The 14,447-nt window shown below is 44.6% G+C and overlaps 1 protein-coding gene across 8 annotated transcripts in view; it reads left to right on the top strand.

Annotated features, from left to right (window-relative positions):
* NHSL1 (NHS like 1) overlaps window positions 1–14,447 on the top strand; it is a 247,325-nt gene that overhangs the window by 92,944 nt on the left and 139,934 nt on the right. The gene's annotated exons all lie outside the window — the stretch shown is intronic.

Raw genomic sequence — 14,447 nt, 5'->3', positions numbered from 1 at the left:
AATGTACTATTTACTACCACTGTTTCCTTCCTGAAAAACTTGTATCAGTAGTCCTTTACCTATTCTTTTTTTCTGACTGTATCCTGACAATTCTCAAGTTCAAATAGAGGTCTGACAGTGTAACGATTTACTACAGTGCTGTGTGCCTGACTGATACCCCCACTAGGTGGCGATATTGCTATTCTTGTTTTTGTTTTGTTTTTTTTTTCCGCAGGTGGCGGTATTGCTTTTGTTTTTTTTGGTCTTTTGCTACGGGGTTCAGAGAGGCTTGCTCAAGACCAACTTGTCACTAAATATGTATTGAAATCAAGATTGGAATCCAGCTTTGTCTCATTCAAATATTTGTGCTTTTTGCCTCTGTGGCCTACCGGCATGTTTTCTTTGGGGGGGTGGGGGAGAAGGAGGAGGAGAGGGATAAAGCCTTATTTCTTACATTATCTATTAAGTAAATTTTTACTGAATATCCACAGACTTAAGATTGTTCTTCTCAAGGAACTGCTCACTGTTGGTGGACAGGGGAAAGGATAACGGGGTACCTAAGACACGCTAAGGAATCCTGCGGGGGCAGCTTTTTTGCTGCCATGCAAGTTCGCGGGATGGAGTGAATGAAAGGTAGCTGCTTCGGAAGGGCAGACGTGATGCTACAGTGGTAGGGGCACTGAGACGAGTCTAGAAGGGCAGATTGGACTCTCTTGTGGGGGCCTCAGCTTGGGTCTGATTAGCAGTGGTGGGTGGTGAGCAGGGTTTGACGGGAGCAGGCTTTGGAGGCCAGAATGAAGCACAGACGCGGGGCAAGCTGAGGCCGAGTGCCGCTGGAGCTTTCCTTAGGGGAAGAAGGGAGAAAGGCAGAGGGACATCTTGACTGCTCTCAGTCTTGTTCAAAGGGAGGTTACCTTGGCATGTGGGTGCAAAGGTGGGAGTCAGGCTTAAAGGGAAACCTTATGGTTTGGGGCAACCAGGGCATCGTGGAAGGCAAGAGGGGAACTGTTCTAGAGCAACAGGGGCCCAGTCAAGCCCGTGGGTAGGCTGTTCTCTCTGTTTGCGAGGTGGTTCGAGACGCAACAGGATTGGGGGAGGTGCCAGGTTGCAGGGGTGAGGAAGAGGGAGCCCTGGGGGTAGAGGAGTCCTGACTTCTGACTCCAGACAGAATTTGTGAGGAGGAGCAGAGCGGCGACTGGGGGCAAACATCGTGTCATTTGAAGCAGTGGCAATCAGATGGAAAGGAACACAGTATCTAGAAAAAGAGATTGACGATGCCACGTAGGGAGCAAGTTCATTCCTGCTGCAGGCAGGGATGAACCAGGAGAGGGAGGATGGGATAAATGAGGTTTCGAGGTGAAAAGCAGGGACAGGGAAGGGCTGGGCAGGGCAGTCCCTGCGCCCCCCCCCCCCCCCCCGCCACCGGCGGCGTGGAAGGCTTGCCCGAAGCCACATGGCTCCTACTTAACTTGTCCCGCCTGCGGTTTATGGCTTCCCTGACCAGCTTGGGAATTGATTCCTCCCCTGTGGGCAGGTCACGACATAACCGCACCTTGGGTTGTGGATAGGAGCCCTCCAGGCAGGTAGTACACAGGTGGGGGGGGGGGGGCATCACACTTGCCTAACAGGCCCCCCAGGTGATTCCCTGGCCCTTTCTCCAGAGATTCTGTGTGTCTGGAGTGGGGCCCCAGGGTCTGTATTTTAATAAGTGCCCCCAGGTCGTGCTGATGATCAGGCAAGTCTGAAACACTGCTATGGGCGCCTTACAGGCTGGACACTGGCCTCTAATATTTCTTGAAGGCAAATACCACTTCCCCTTGAATCCACCCAAGCCTCTACCGCCTGGGACTTTATGGAAGGTGGGTGGTTCTGTTCTGCCACCTGCTGGTCAGCTGCCGGCAAAGCATGTGGTGTCTTCAGGCCAGCCGGGTTCGTAAGACGCGATTGCAAACGTGATTTTCAACAGACTGTAGATGAGGCAAAAAGTCTTACTTCTACTAGAGCCACCTGGTCTGGTTTAAACATTTTACACTTAATGTTGCAAATCTGACACAATGCATTTCCTCTTCTCTGGAGCCTTGTTCTGGCCTAGGTGTTAAAATGTTAATAACAACAGCACGTTTTGAGGTTAGCGTACTGCCGTTAATCTCAGAAAGACCTTTTTGCATGTGCTGCATGTCTCTTCTCTGGAACAAATGTTTCACTTTTCGAGGCGGTGGTGAAGACAGATGGGCTTCAAGCCCCAGTGTGTTGGAGGAGCTCCATCTTGGAAAATTGCTTTATCTCTTAGCATCAGTTGGTTTTCACTGTAGTTCCAGTGAATCACCATCATCATCATCACCATCATCATCATCACCATCATCATCATCATCACCATCATCATCATCACCATCATCACCACCTTTTGAAACTGTGCCTGGCTCTGGGTCCTGACGTTGCCAATGACCCATACCTGACAATTTCTAAACATTTTATGGAGGACCTGTTAGACTTAGGGCCGCGCAGAGTAAACTACTTACAGATAATTTCTACAGCCATGGAGCTAGCGTCCCGGGGTAGCCGACAGCCTCTCAGATTCCTTGTTTCCTCGTCTGTAAAATGCAAGTGGCAGCATCATCTCTAAGATCTCTTTTGTCCCCACGCTTCTATAATTTCGACAGTCAGCACGAAGTGTCTGACTTGGTGTCCCCAGTGACCGTGGAAGGCAGTGTCTGCTCTTGGCCCTTTGCTTGGCCACCAGGCTTTCATATTCTGGGCCCCATTGACACCAGCCTGTGGTCAGGATGCTTCTGAGGAGGCTGATTTCATTTGCGTTCGGTGCCCTTTTGCACACTTTCAAAAATTGGAGTTGGGAAAATGGTAGGCTTCCTTACGTTCTTTTAAATATTATCGATTGAAACGGAGCTCGCCTTTAATTTAGCTTTATCTATAAACAAGATAGAAACTTTCTTAGAGATCAGGAGTTCTTAGTTGGAAGTAGGGGGCATGCCTCACATAAACCATGAAGCTTTTTAAAAACATATGTGCCAAACAGAACACCCAAAACCCCATCTAAATATGATCTATTGAATGAGAGTCTCTGATCAAAGAGGCTTCTGCTGTGCAGCCATAGCTGAGAAGGAAGGCACTCAGTTTCAGGTGGGCCTGACCTGTCTTGTGTCTCTTTGAGCAATGCTGGGCCATCAAACATCTGGGACTTGCTGTGGCCCAGGCACTGTGCTAGGCCCTGGACCCTGGGCACCCACAGATACTCACAGATTATCCCCTCTGTCTGTAGCCATCTCTCCCATCTTTATTAGGCTCGTGGCAAAACATTTTATTAGACTAAAGATTTCTTTAGTTTTACTTCATGAGGCTATCCCCTAGTTAGGTAAATTAGATTTTGATCTTTTCTCGGGTTTCATTGTAATCTCATTTTTTTTTTTAAATTTTCTTTTCTTTTTTTTTACATGTATTTATTTTTGAGAGACAGAGAGAGACAGTGTGAACAGGGGGGGGTGCAGAGAGAGAGGGAGACACAGAATCCGAAGCAGGCTCCAGGTTCTGAGCTGTCAGCACAGAGCTGGACATGGGGCTCGAATTCCTGAACTGTGAGATCATGACCTGAGCTGAAGTCGGACGCTTCACTGACTGAGCCCCCCAGGCGCCCCTAGTGATGTCACTTTCGTAAGTAACATCATTTGACATGATCTCAAATACAAGCTAGAGCCTGCTGTAATTTCCTACGTGCTGAATAAGTAGTGTTGAACTATGTGATAGATTAAAAGTTATTTGAGACCTTTTTCTTATTTTGAGATGTAACTTACTTTTAGCTAAGCATTTTCTTTTTTTTTTTAATTTTTTTTAACGTTTATTTATTATTGAGAGACAGAGAGAGACAGAGCATGAACATGGGAGGGGCAGAGACAGGAGAAGACACAGAATCCGAAGCAGGCTTCAGTCTCCAAGCTGTCAGCACAGAGCCCGACGTGGGGCTCAAACTCACAAACCGTGAGATCATGACCTGAGCCGAAGTCAGATGCTTAACTGACTGAGCCACCCAGGTGCCCCTTAGCTAAGCATTTTCTTATCAACTATAACGAATATCGTGGTATGAAACTATACAGTAACTGGGATTTTTCATCTGTGTTCATTTTTTCCCCCCTAGAAAGATTATCAGCAAACTTTAGGAAATTCCTGGAACCCATTTTGAGAGAGAGAGAGAGAGAGCTGATGAAATTTGGTGTTTTCCTTTGTTTTCTTGGCCATTTGAGAGAACTGTCATTACTTAGGTATGACGTAGGGAGCTGCACCTGGGCTCTTTTTGTCACAATTCCTTTTGAGCTGTTAGATTTCAAACTTTTATTTGAGCCATTCATTGCCTCATCACTGTGGGAGGAGGAATGTGCCTAATGATTGTGAACAGGACATGAGTGCAGTGACTTGAGAATTTTGTTGACATAGATGAGATAAAGCTGCTCAGTCCTTTCCTTGGAGATGATGTGAGCGAACCGTTTCCCTGAGGGGAGTCTGGCCCTCCCTTCCAGCTCCCCGGGCCCTCATGACAGGTGCCACCCGCTCCCGGCCTTACTCCGTGTCACCTGGCTTGTCCACCAGCCACGTCTGCTTCAAGGTCAGTGGCTACCTCTTTGCTGCTGCTGCTGCTGCTGCAAATAACCTACTAAATACCGAGTGCTGATGATGTCAGCGTTTTCTCATTTCATTTTCATAACAGCCTGAAGAAAGTCTCCAGTGTGCAGGGATTGGAGCACAGGGTTGCGAACCGAGGGCATTGCCCACCTGGGTGCCTTTTGAGGCTGCACTGTCTCCGTTCTCCCCATGTCTGAGGGGGACGACGGAGTGGCCGAGCTCGGGGTAGGGGTAAGGGAGGTTGAGAGGGACGTCTGTCTCATGCCTTCATTTGTGTTTGCTGAGCTCTGTCAGCCTCCTCCAGGCTGCCGTCAGTAGAGAGGGTCTAGTGTGTGTTTTGTAGAAGTACTTCATCCTTCTCTGAAGTTCTCTTTGATGGCGTGTCTCAGAGCAGCGTCTAATGGAAACAAACGTTCTCTTGGCCTCACGATCCATCTTTGACCCAGGGGAACAAGTGTTTCAGCCCCAAATCTCTGAATATCTTAAGTGTCCTTTCGGTCTTTCGTCTCCCAAATTTCTTTCTATCAAGATGAGTTTGTTATCTTCAGACGCTGACACATGTGATTGTACAGGACCGCTGAAGTAGTCATTATCCAATTGGATTCCCCTTCTCTAAATAGCCTTTTTACTTGGAGACTTTGATGACTGTCGGGAGTTGGCAGTGTCTAGGACTGTAAAAATTGTCGAGCTAAAGGGAAAAACATATAAAGATAAAGCCGTCTTTATATTCTGCCTGTTATGCTTTCACGAGTTCCAGAAAGTTAAATTTGGTAGGCTTTTTAAGAAAACATTCTTAGGCAATGAGTGAAATGTTAATAGACACAGTATATGGGAGAAACACAAAAGGCCATGCCCTTAAGCAAATTTGCACGTCAAGTATAGAAACGCAGACCTCATTTTTTAGATATATCCTGCTGGCAAATATTCTTTTAATTACTCGAACAAGGTGGTAGGAAAAGGATCAGGTAAATTGGCTTATAAGAGGTACCACGTCCGTGGTTCCTTTAGTTGCAGAGTGAGTGAGACAGTTTTTAATATTAACTATTTTAGAAGAATTTTACAATAATTTGGGCAGGGGCGCCTGGGTGGCTCAGTCAGTTAAGCATCCAACTTTTGATTTTAGCTCAGGTAATGATCTCATGGTTCCTGACATCAAGCCCCACGTCAGGCTCTGCACTGAGGGTACAGAGTCTGCTTGGGACTCTCTCTCTCTCTCTCTTTCTCTCTCTCTCTCTCTCTTTCTCTCTCTTTTTTTCTCTGCCCCTTCCCCAATCGTGCTTGCTCTCTTTCTCTCTCTCTGTCTCTCTTTTTCTCTGCCCCTTCCCCAATCGTGCTTACTCTCTCTCTTTCTCTCTCTCTCTCTCTCTCTCTCTCTCTCTCTCTCTCTCAAAATAAATAAACTTAAAGAAAATGACTTGGGCAGTATAATACCATTTGTGAAACTTAAGACAAAGCAGTATTATATCTTATTGTTGAATCCACTGATATCCAGAAAAGTGTGAAAAATATGTTTGGGAATGATACAGACCACATTTAGGATAATGGCTACAGTGGGAGACAACGAACAGGAGGGAAATTTATCTCTAACATTTTACTTTAAAAAAACAGAAGCACATATAGTGAAATGCTAATTGTGAAATGCTGTGCTGATTTCTCTCCCTTTCTTTATGTTTAAAATAACTCTGAATGAAAATTGAATGTTAGATAGTTAAAAAATTTACAGTGTGGGGGTGCCTGGCCGGCTCAGTCGGTAGAGCGTGTGACTCCTGATCTTGGGGTCGTGAATTCAAGCCACATGGTGGGTGTAGAGATTACTTTAACAAAATAAAAGCTTAAAAAAAAATTTACATTGTAAGTTTAGCATACATATTATAAAAAATAGAAAATCTAAAATAAAAAAGATTAAAACAATCTGTTATATTGTATTCTGCTTGTAACATCCACTGATAATATTTTCAGTATATCATCCTAGCCTATGTTGTATGCATTTAGTATTATATCTATGATGTTTGTACATTTTCAGCGAAACTATGAGTAGTGATTTGAAGTTTATGTATTTACTTGGTATTTTAGTGTAATTTAGGTATTGAAGTGAGGTGTTGAAACTAGTGATTTTCAATTTTTAGTTTGTAGAAGACTCATCTGGAAGCTTGTTTAAACGTGGATTCTCAGGTTCCTCTTCAGAAGTGTGTACCAAAATAAACTCCAGGAATGTGCATTTTTTAAACAATTTTTTAAAGATTTATTTATTTATATTGCAAGAAAGTGAGAGAGGGAGAGAGAAAAGTGGGGGAGGGGCAGTGAGAGGGAGAGACAGAATTCCAAGCAGGCTCCGTATCAGTGCAGAGCCCGATGTGGGGCTTGAACTCACAAACTGTGATATCATGACCTGAGCTGAGATCAAGAGACAGGTGCTTAACCGCCTGAGCCACCCAGGTTTTTGTTTGCATTTTTAACAAGCCCTCCTGGTCCCCTCACTCACCCGCCCCAAACCATGGTGATTCTGATACAGGTGCTCTAAGGAACACAGTTTGGGAAAATATTGTGTGAGTTGTCTATGCTTGGGCAGTCTATACACCTCTGAGCACAGTTTATACTTCTTTTTCTAATCCAGGGTCAGCAAACTACAGTCTGTGAACCAAATACAAGCTACTACCTGTTTTTGTAAATGAAGTTTTATTGATACCCAGCCACCCTGATTTGTTTATGTGTTGTCTGGCTACTTTTTTTGTCACGATGGCAGATTGAGTAGTTGCAACAGAGATTGTAGAGCTGACAAAGAATATTTACTGTCTGGCTCTTTCCAAAAATGTTTGCTGATCCCAGCATGTAATCTAGCATTTTGTGTGGGAGAATATCAAAGAAACTGGAGTACTTTAACAGGAGAAAGTTGAATATGGTGACGAAGGGCATGTAATTGACCAGTTTAACTTAACAAACATCTATTTAATCCTTACTGTATCCCAGGCACCGTGCACGTTATGACAAAAGGCTTGGTTTTCCCAGTTTACGGTCTTTAATGGCTCAGATGTAATAAGATAAGTGCATCATCTCTCTTTACGTGGTGCTTTGGAAACACATGGCAGGGTACCTAACAATCTAATCCTTGCAGTAAGGAATGATGGCCTAGGAGTCTTTAACCCTCAGGAATTTGCCTAGCAGGTGCCCATGGTAAATGAGATTCAGAAATATGCATCTGCTCCCCACCCCCACTTGTTCAGATGCATAGAGTGTATTGCCATGCCCCAACCATATTTGGCCAATGGAATGTTAGCAGCTTTGATGCAGAAGAGACTTGGGGAGTTGCTCTTTGGTGCCATTACTATGAGAAAGTTAAACTTGGACTGGCCTGCTGGTCTTAGGATGGAGAGGGGCAGGAGGGTTTACCTTAGGGGTAGCCCCTAGGTGACTAACCAACCTGATATGCTTGGGACCGCCCCAATTTTAAAACAAGTTCCATATCCTGGGAAATTCCTCAGTCTAGAGCACACCCGGACAGACTCCTTGGAGCAGAGCCACCCCCAGCTGAGTCCAGCCTAGACTAGCTGACCTCCAGACAACCCACAGACTGATGAGAAATCACAAATGATTGTTGTCTTAAGCCACTGAGTTTTGGAGTGGTTTGTTAGGCAGCAGTAGTTAAGTGATACAGTGCCCAATAAATATTTGCTTTTTTGAGCTGAGCTAGCTCCTGGTTGAAGTTTTGAAGGGTGAGTAAAAGTTCAGCAAATGGAGAAGATGACGAGTGTTCCAGCAGATGGAGAATCGTGCATCAAGCACCAGGGACTTAGAGTCTGTAGGGTGTGAGTGGGCATGTGGAGGACAGCTTTGAGGGGGGCACAGCTGAAAGCGGGGCAGTCCATTCCCCAGGGTATTGCAGTCGCCCAGGTGAGAGACCTGAGGCTGTAGGGGGTCATCAGGGGAGAAGGGAAGGCCAAGGTTTGGTCATCGGGCAGACATTTCTTCAAATCTCAAGTCTGTTACCTAATAACTTGGGGATCTTCGGCAAGTGACTTCATCACCTTTATCTTCAGGGTCTGTATCTATAAAATATGTGTAACGTATTTTGCACAGGGCTTTTGTTAGAGGGGAAAAACTGACCAGAAAGGGCGTGTTGTTTCCATCCTAACTCCACGCTTCCCTGTCAAGATGGCAGCAAACCATTTGGCTGCTTGAAAGCTAGTGGCACGTTATGAGTGTCTGCTCAGTGGTGTCAGAACTTTTCAGAGTTTTCTTTCCTCCGCTGTTCTGTGGGTCCGGTTAAAGGTTTGAATTTATCATTCATTTTCACTCAGCTATGCCCCAGGGGAAAAGGGATTATTTGGATTTGAGGAGAAGGGATATTCTGAAGTAACTGAACATACTGATTGTATTCATCTACGTACCGTCAATCATTTAAAGACCACTCTTCAGATTAACGCCACTTTGGCCAAAAAGTAGCACTTTTCATCACATCACGATCTACGTCACACAAAACTAAAAATATTTTCATGTGTGGGAGCAAGAGGTAAATGGAGATCCTCCTCTCAATTTTGCTGTGGACCTAAAACTGCTCTTAAAAAAAAAAAAAAAAAGTCTATTAAAAAAAAAAACAGAGAACTGAAAGTAATTTCCAAACTAAAAACATGTGTATCCCTCCCCCCCACACACACCATCTATAAATGATTTTGTAAGAATGCATTTAGGGCACACCCAGATAATCCAGAATAATCTCCCACATCAAGATCTCTAACTCAATCATATCTGCACACCCTTTTCCCATATAAACTAATATTTATAGATGCTTCTCCCCCCCATTACTCACACTAAAAAATTAGTGATTATAAGGGCTATTTTCTACCAAGCCACTGTTTTTTTGTTTGTTTGTTTGTTTGTTTTACCAAATTACCATGTTGGCCAAATTCGGTGATATATTGGAGCCGGTGTGTACAGGCTTTGAAATCCAGTTCTTACATTTTTAGGATTTTAGCAAGCTGGTTGTGAAGCTGTTGGTAGCTTGAAATTGGCCATGATTGGGAGCGTTTACGCCATGGAAATGCTAGAGATCAGGGCCTCCCACACCCCTCGCCCAGGGAGCTGGCATTGATTGGCCAAACCCCCTAATCACCAGGAAATTCATCTCAGAGTACTTCTCACTCCTCAGAACCCCGTCAGGCCTCCAGAGGCACGGCCTAAGGCTCCTACTTGCTGCTTTTCTTTTCTTTCTTGCATTATGGTTAAGATAGCTGCGTGTATACCTTGTGTCCTATAATGTATTGTAAACTCATGTAGGACAGGATTCTCTATCTTTTGTGCTTTAGAACCAGCTTGCCTGGTTGATCTCCTAGAAGGAGATCAATAAATATTTGAACTGGTCCCTTTATCTGGGCTCTTTCCCATCATTGGAGATACTAAAAAAACAACAACTGGTGTCTAGGGGGAATTGCAATAACTCTAAATGTATGTATTTGCGTTTCTGCCTCTTTCCTTCTTTGGCCACATGTTTTAATTGGGGTACAGGGTTCCACCAATGTATGATTTTTAAGTACTTTATGCCTAATTTTGTTTGCTCAAATTGTTAGAAGTAAGATTTGTTTGGCCCAGGGGAATCACTTGCGGGTGTCAGCAATGTCTAACCCATGTATAGTGTGACATAGTATGTAATAAAGGGGAACCAAATTGATAAAATGGCTGCTGGAAAACCGGATATATTCGGTGTTCTCCGCAGGTTTTACAGTAAACCCCTTGGAGGGTCACTTACAGGTTGATTTAAAACTTTTCTTTGTCTTCAACAGGTACCAGGAAAAACTGATGCAAAACAATTTTCCACTTCCACAGAGCAACTCAGTTCACACGGCAGAACACAGGAGGTCTGGGCCTGTCTGTGTGGATTAGCAGACAGGATGTGGGCTGCTTTTCTGAGCTTGGTTCATTGTGATTGCCGCAGGTTGTGAGCCAGATCGTTAGATTCTGGAATTTTGGTAGATGGAAGCAGTGCAGATGTCCTAACAAAGTGCGAAAAGCACAGAGCCTCGCAGTCGATGGCCCTGTTTCTTCTCAAAGTGAAGCAGCCTAACTCTATGACTAGTAGACTTTCATTACCACCCTTTAATTCCCATTGTATAGATTTTTGGTCAGATTATGAATTTTACTTTCGCCTCTTGGAATTTCGTGAGAAAGGATTGCCATCAAGGTCTAATTGTCTCCTTCCCGGAAACATGTTAAGATCAAACGAAAGAGGTCCTTGGAAACGAATAGAGGGTTCTATTGTTCACTCCATGAACCAACATTCATTAGGGCTGGCTGTGTGGAGGTAAGAGACACGGAGGTGAACAGATGAGATCCCTGCCCTTAGGGAGCGGTCCAGTCCAGTACTGTGCTAACTCAAAGCCCATCCGGGATGGGCATTACGTGGGCCCCCGGGAGGGGTTCAGAATTTCAGGCCCACCTCCACACCTGAATCAGACTCTGTTTTAATAAAATCTTCTGTGATTTATGTACAGTTTTTATGTACAGTGATTATGACAAAGTTTGTGAAGAAATGGTTGAGTAGTCGGGGGGGGGGGGTGCCTGGGTGGCTCAGTCAGTTACACGGCCAATTCGGCTCAGGTCATGACGTCATGGTTCCTGAGTTCAAGCCTTGCATCGGGCTCTCCGCAGTTAGCTCCGAGCCCGCTTTAGATCCTCTGTCCCCATCTTTCTCTCTGCCCCTTACCCCCTCACTCACTCTCTCTCAAAAATAGGTAAACATTTAAAAAAAAAAGGAAAGAAAGGAAAGAAATGGTTGAGTAGGTAGAAAAAATAATAATTATGCAGATCACTGGAGAGGCCATAGGAGTGGCATGAAGCACAAGGAGATCATGCTTAAAAACTTTTTTTTTAATTTTTGAGGGAGAGAGAGAGAGAGAGAGAGAGAGAGAGAGAGAGAAAGCGGGGGAGGGGCAGAGAGAGAGGGAGACAGAATCCGAAGCAGGTTCCAGGTTCTGAGCCATCAGCACAGAGCCCGACGCGGGGCTGGAACACGCAAACCACAAGATCATGACCTGAACTGAAGTCGGATGCTTAACCGACTGAGCTACCCAGGCGCGTGCCCCCCACCCCCAAATTAAAAAAAAAAAAAAAAAAATTTTTTTTTTTTAATGTAGTTAGTTTTGAGATGGAGAGAGACAGAGTGCAAGCAGGGGAGGAGTAGAGAGAGAGGGAGACACAGAATCTGGAGCAGGCTCCAGGCTCTGAGCTGTCAGCACAGAGCCTGACATGGGGCTCGAACCCATGAACTGTGAGATCATGACTGAGACGAGCTGGCTGCTTAACTGACTGAGCCACCCAGGCGCCCCCCAATTTTTTTTTTTTTTTTTTTAATTTGGAATTTTATTTCAGTCTCAGAGTAGTTTCTCCTTGTTCTTCTATGAGAAGAGTCTCAAAGTCAGTACTTAGTTTTAGGGGGCCTTTTCATCTGAACCCTTTGGACGGAGACATTTTCTTGGTTAGGGCTAGGACAAGAGTTCCATTCTTGGTAATCATCTGCCAACCAAGCCTCCGACACTCCATGGTACCCATCAATCAGCGATGGTTTCTCTACCAAGGGCAGCTTTTATCCCCTTGCGGTGGGCCCGCCCCAGGGGGCTGACAGCAGTATTGTGCTGCCATATTGCTCCCATATCAAGTGATCCCACGGGAACACTGAGGCGAAGCCTTCCAGCGTCAGACCATTTCAGGAGTCCCTTTCAGATATGAAGACGTTGAAAGGTGGGATTGAGGCTCGTGATGATCCATAATTACGAATGTCTGCCTTTAATCTTTCTATTTAAGGGAAATGACACCGTTCATTTCACTGAAAGGAACCTACCTACTCTGTCTTTTAAAGCTAGAGCCTGATGAAAACACTGTAATTTTCTCGCTTTTAAATATCGGAGCAGTGGTAGGGGAGGGATCCCTGAACATAGGCCTGATTTTGTCTTCCTTGACTTCCTTCTTGAGTAAATCAATTTAATTCCTTAGAGGATGGGCGGTGGGTGACAGGGAGGATTTAGTGTTCTGTGGGAGTTGGCTAGCCGTGGCCCTGGGGGCAATGTGGTTTTTCTTTTTGTTTTTTTTTTCGTTATAAACCGTCTGGCTCAAATCGTTCACTTCTCGATGTTGAGATGAGCTTTCGTTATTAGCGTGTACAAATTACCTCGTAGAAAGTTTGCATTTAAATCGACTCTTAAATTATTTACAAGAGCTGACAGTTGGAAAACCTACTGTACCCCGTCCTGGACGCTAAAGGTCCCTGTGGGTTGTCTGGGTGGTTCATGTGGTAATCTGATCGGGCGCGGACTTCAGTGCCCCTGGCCGGTCAGGGCTGCTTCAGAACAGGACCCAGTTCACCGTGACTCTTCTCGCCGTTGAAATTAGTTCCTACCCTTGGCTGGCATTTTCCACAGATGGCAAAGGAGGCAATTACACGCCTGAGTGGGCTGAGGGGTTTGTCTAATCCTATGTCTTGTCATGTTTAACAATTTTTACTAAATCAAAGACTTCCATTTGAGCTAAGCTCCTTTTTAAGGATGTCAGTATATATTGAAACATGAAATATTGTGTCTCTTGGCAAGGACTTTCCAAATGTAGTCAATCTATCCATGTGACTCTTGGTAGAAACATAAATAAATCTTTCCAAATTAATGGATATTTGACTTAGGAATTCCCAAAGAGGATGATCCCAGAGCTTCCTTTAGTAATATAGGCTGGTGCCTCCCAGTTTTTATAGGTAACTTTTTTGGGGGTAAGGTATGACTTAAATCATTCCAGAAATAATATAATTTCTTATCCCTTTGTCATTAGTGATGGATGAATTTCTCACTGTCCTCAAGTGTTAAGAACTTCATATAAAAGAGGCACTGAATCAGAAACCTGTATTAGATCCGCCTGGGGGCTGCTATCCAGAGGCTGTTCTCCCCCCTTCCCCCCCCCCCCCCCCCCCCATTGCAACCCCGGGACATCTCCCTCGCCAGTACAAGGGCAAGGGTGCTGGCCAGGAGGCAGCCGGGACAAAGGCCTTGTACAAGAGCTACGTATTCCATTCCATGGGTGCTTATCAACTCCCACTAAACACATAATTTAAGCAAGATTCTTTATCCGATTCCTCGATAATTCCTGAAGCCCGGCAGTGGCAAAGCGGTAGGAAGGGAGCAGTTATTGGCACATGCGATGACAGCAGAAGTTTCTGTTTGTCAGCCTGACAGGAGAGGGGAGATGAAAAAAACGCTGCACAGCGAGGGATGCGGACAGAATGTGTGCAGCAGGTCTGTCCAAGGTCTGAGAAGAGTGTATTTATTCTATTGTAGATTTTCATGGGAAAAAATGTTAAATTAAGACGTTCTATTACCCTGAAGATGATGTTTGAAGAAACGGGTTCGACTCTAAAAGAGATTTTCCACTGCAGGGTGGTTGTGATCAGCAGTAATGTACGTGAAGTGCCCATTGCAAAGTAGCCATGACCCTGAGCAGTAGATTTGTATGGCTCTGGGGTCCAGATAATTAAAATGTGTGGTTCATTGTAGTTACTGAATAAATACAGTTTGAATGAATGAAATAGCTTTGCAAGCAGCCCACTTAGCGATTTTCTAAGTTAATGGGAGTACATATCTAATAAGGATAGTGAAAATCTAAAGGTTTCCTCCAAAGCTAATTTAAACTATTATGTTCTATCTCGGCCATAGAGGAACTCTGATCCGGTTGTAAAAGTAATTAAATTATTTGACCTCCTTTTACATAAGTGAAGATATTAATAGTCAAGGTCCAATATAACAGAAACGTGGAATAGCTAGTCGATGGAGAATTTATTGTGCAGACGTATCCACAGGTCTTGTGAATAACGG

Source organism: Prionailurus viverrinus, chromosome B2, assembly GCF_022837055.1.
Source record: "Prionailurus viverrinus isolate Anna chromosome B2, UM_Priviv_1.0, whole genome shotgun sequence".
In the NCBI taxonomy this organism is placed as follows: Eukaryota; Metazoa; Chordata; class Mammalia; order Carnivora; family Felidae; genus Prionailurus; species Prionailurus viverrinus.
The sequence above is the reverse complement of the archived record's forward strand: the minus strand, read 5'-3'. Positions and strand labels throughout refer to the sequence as shown.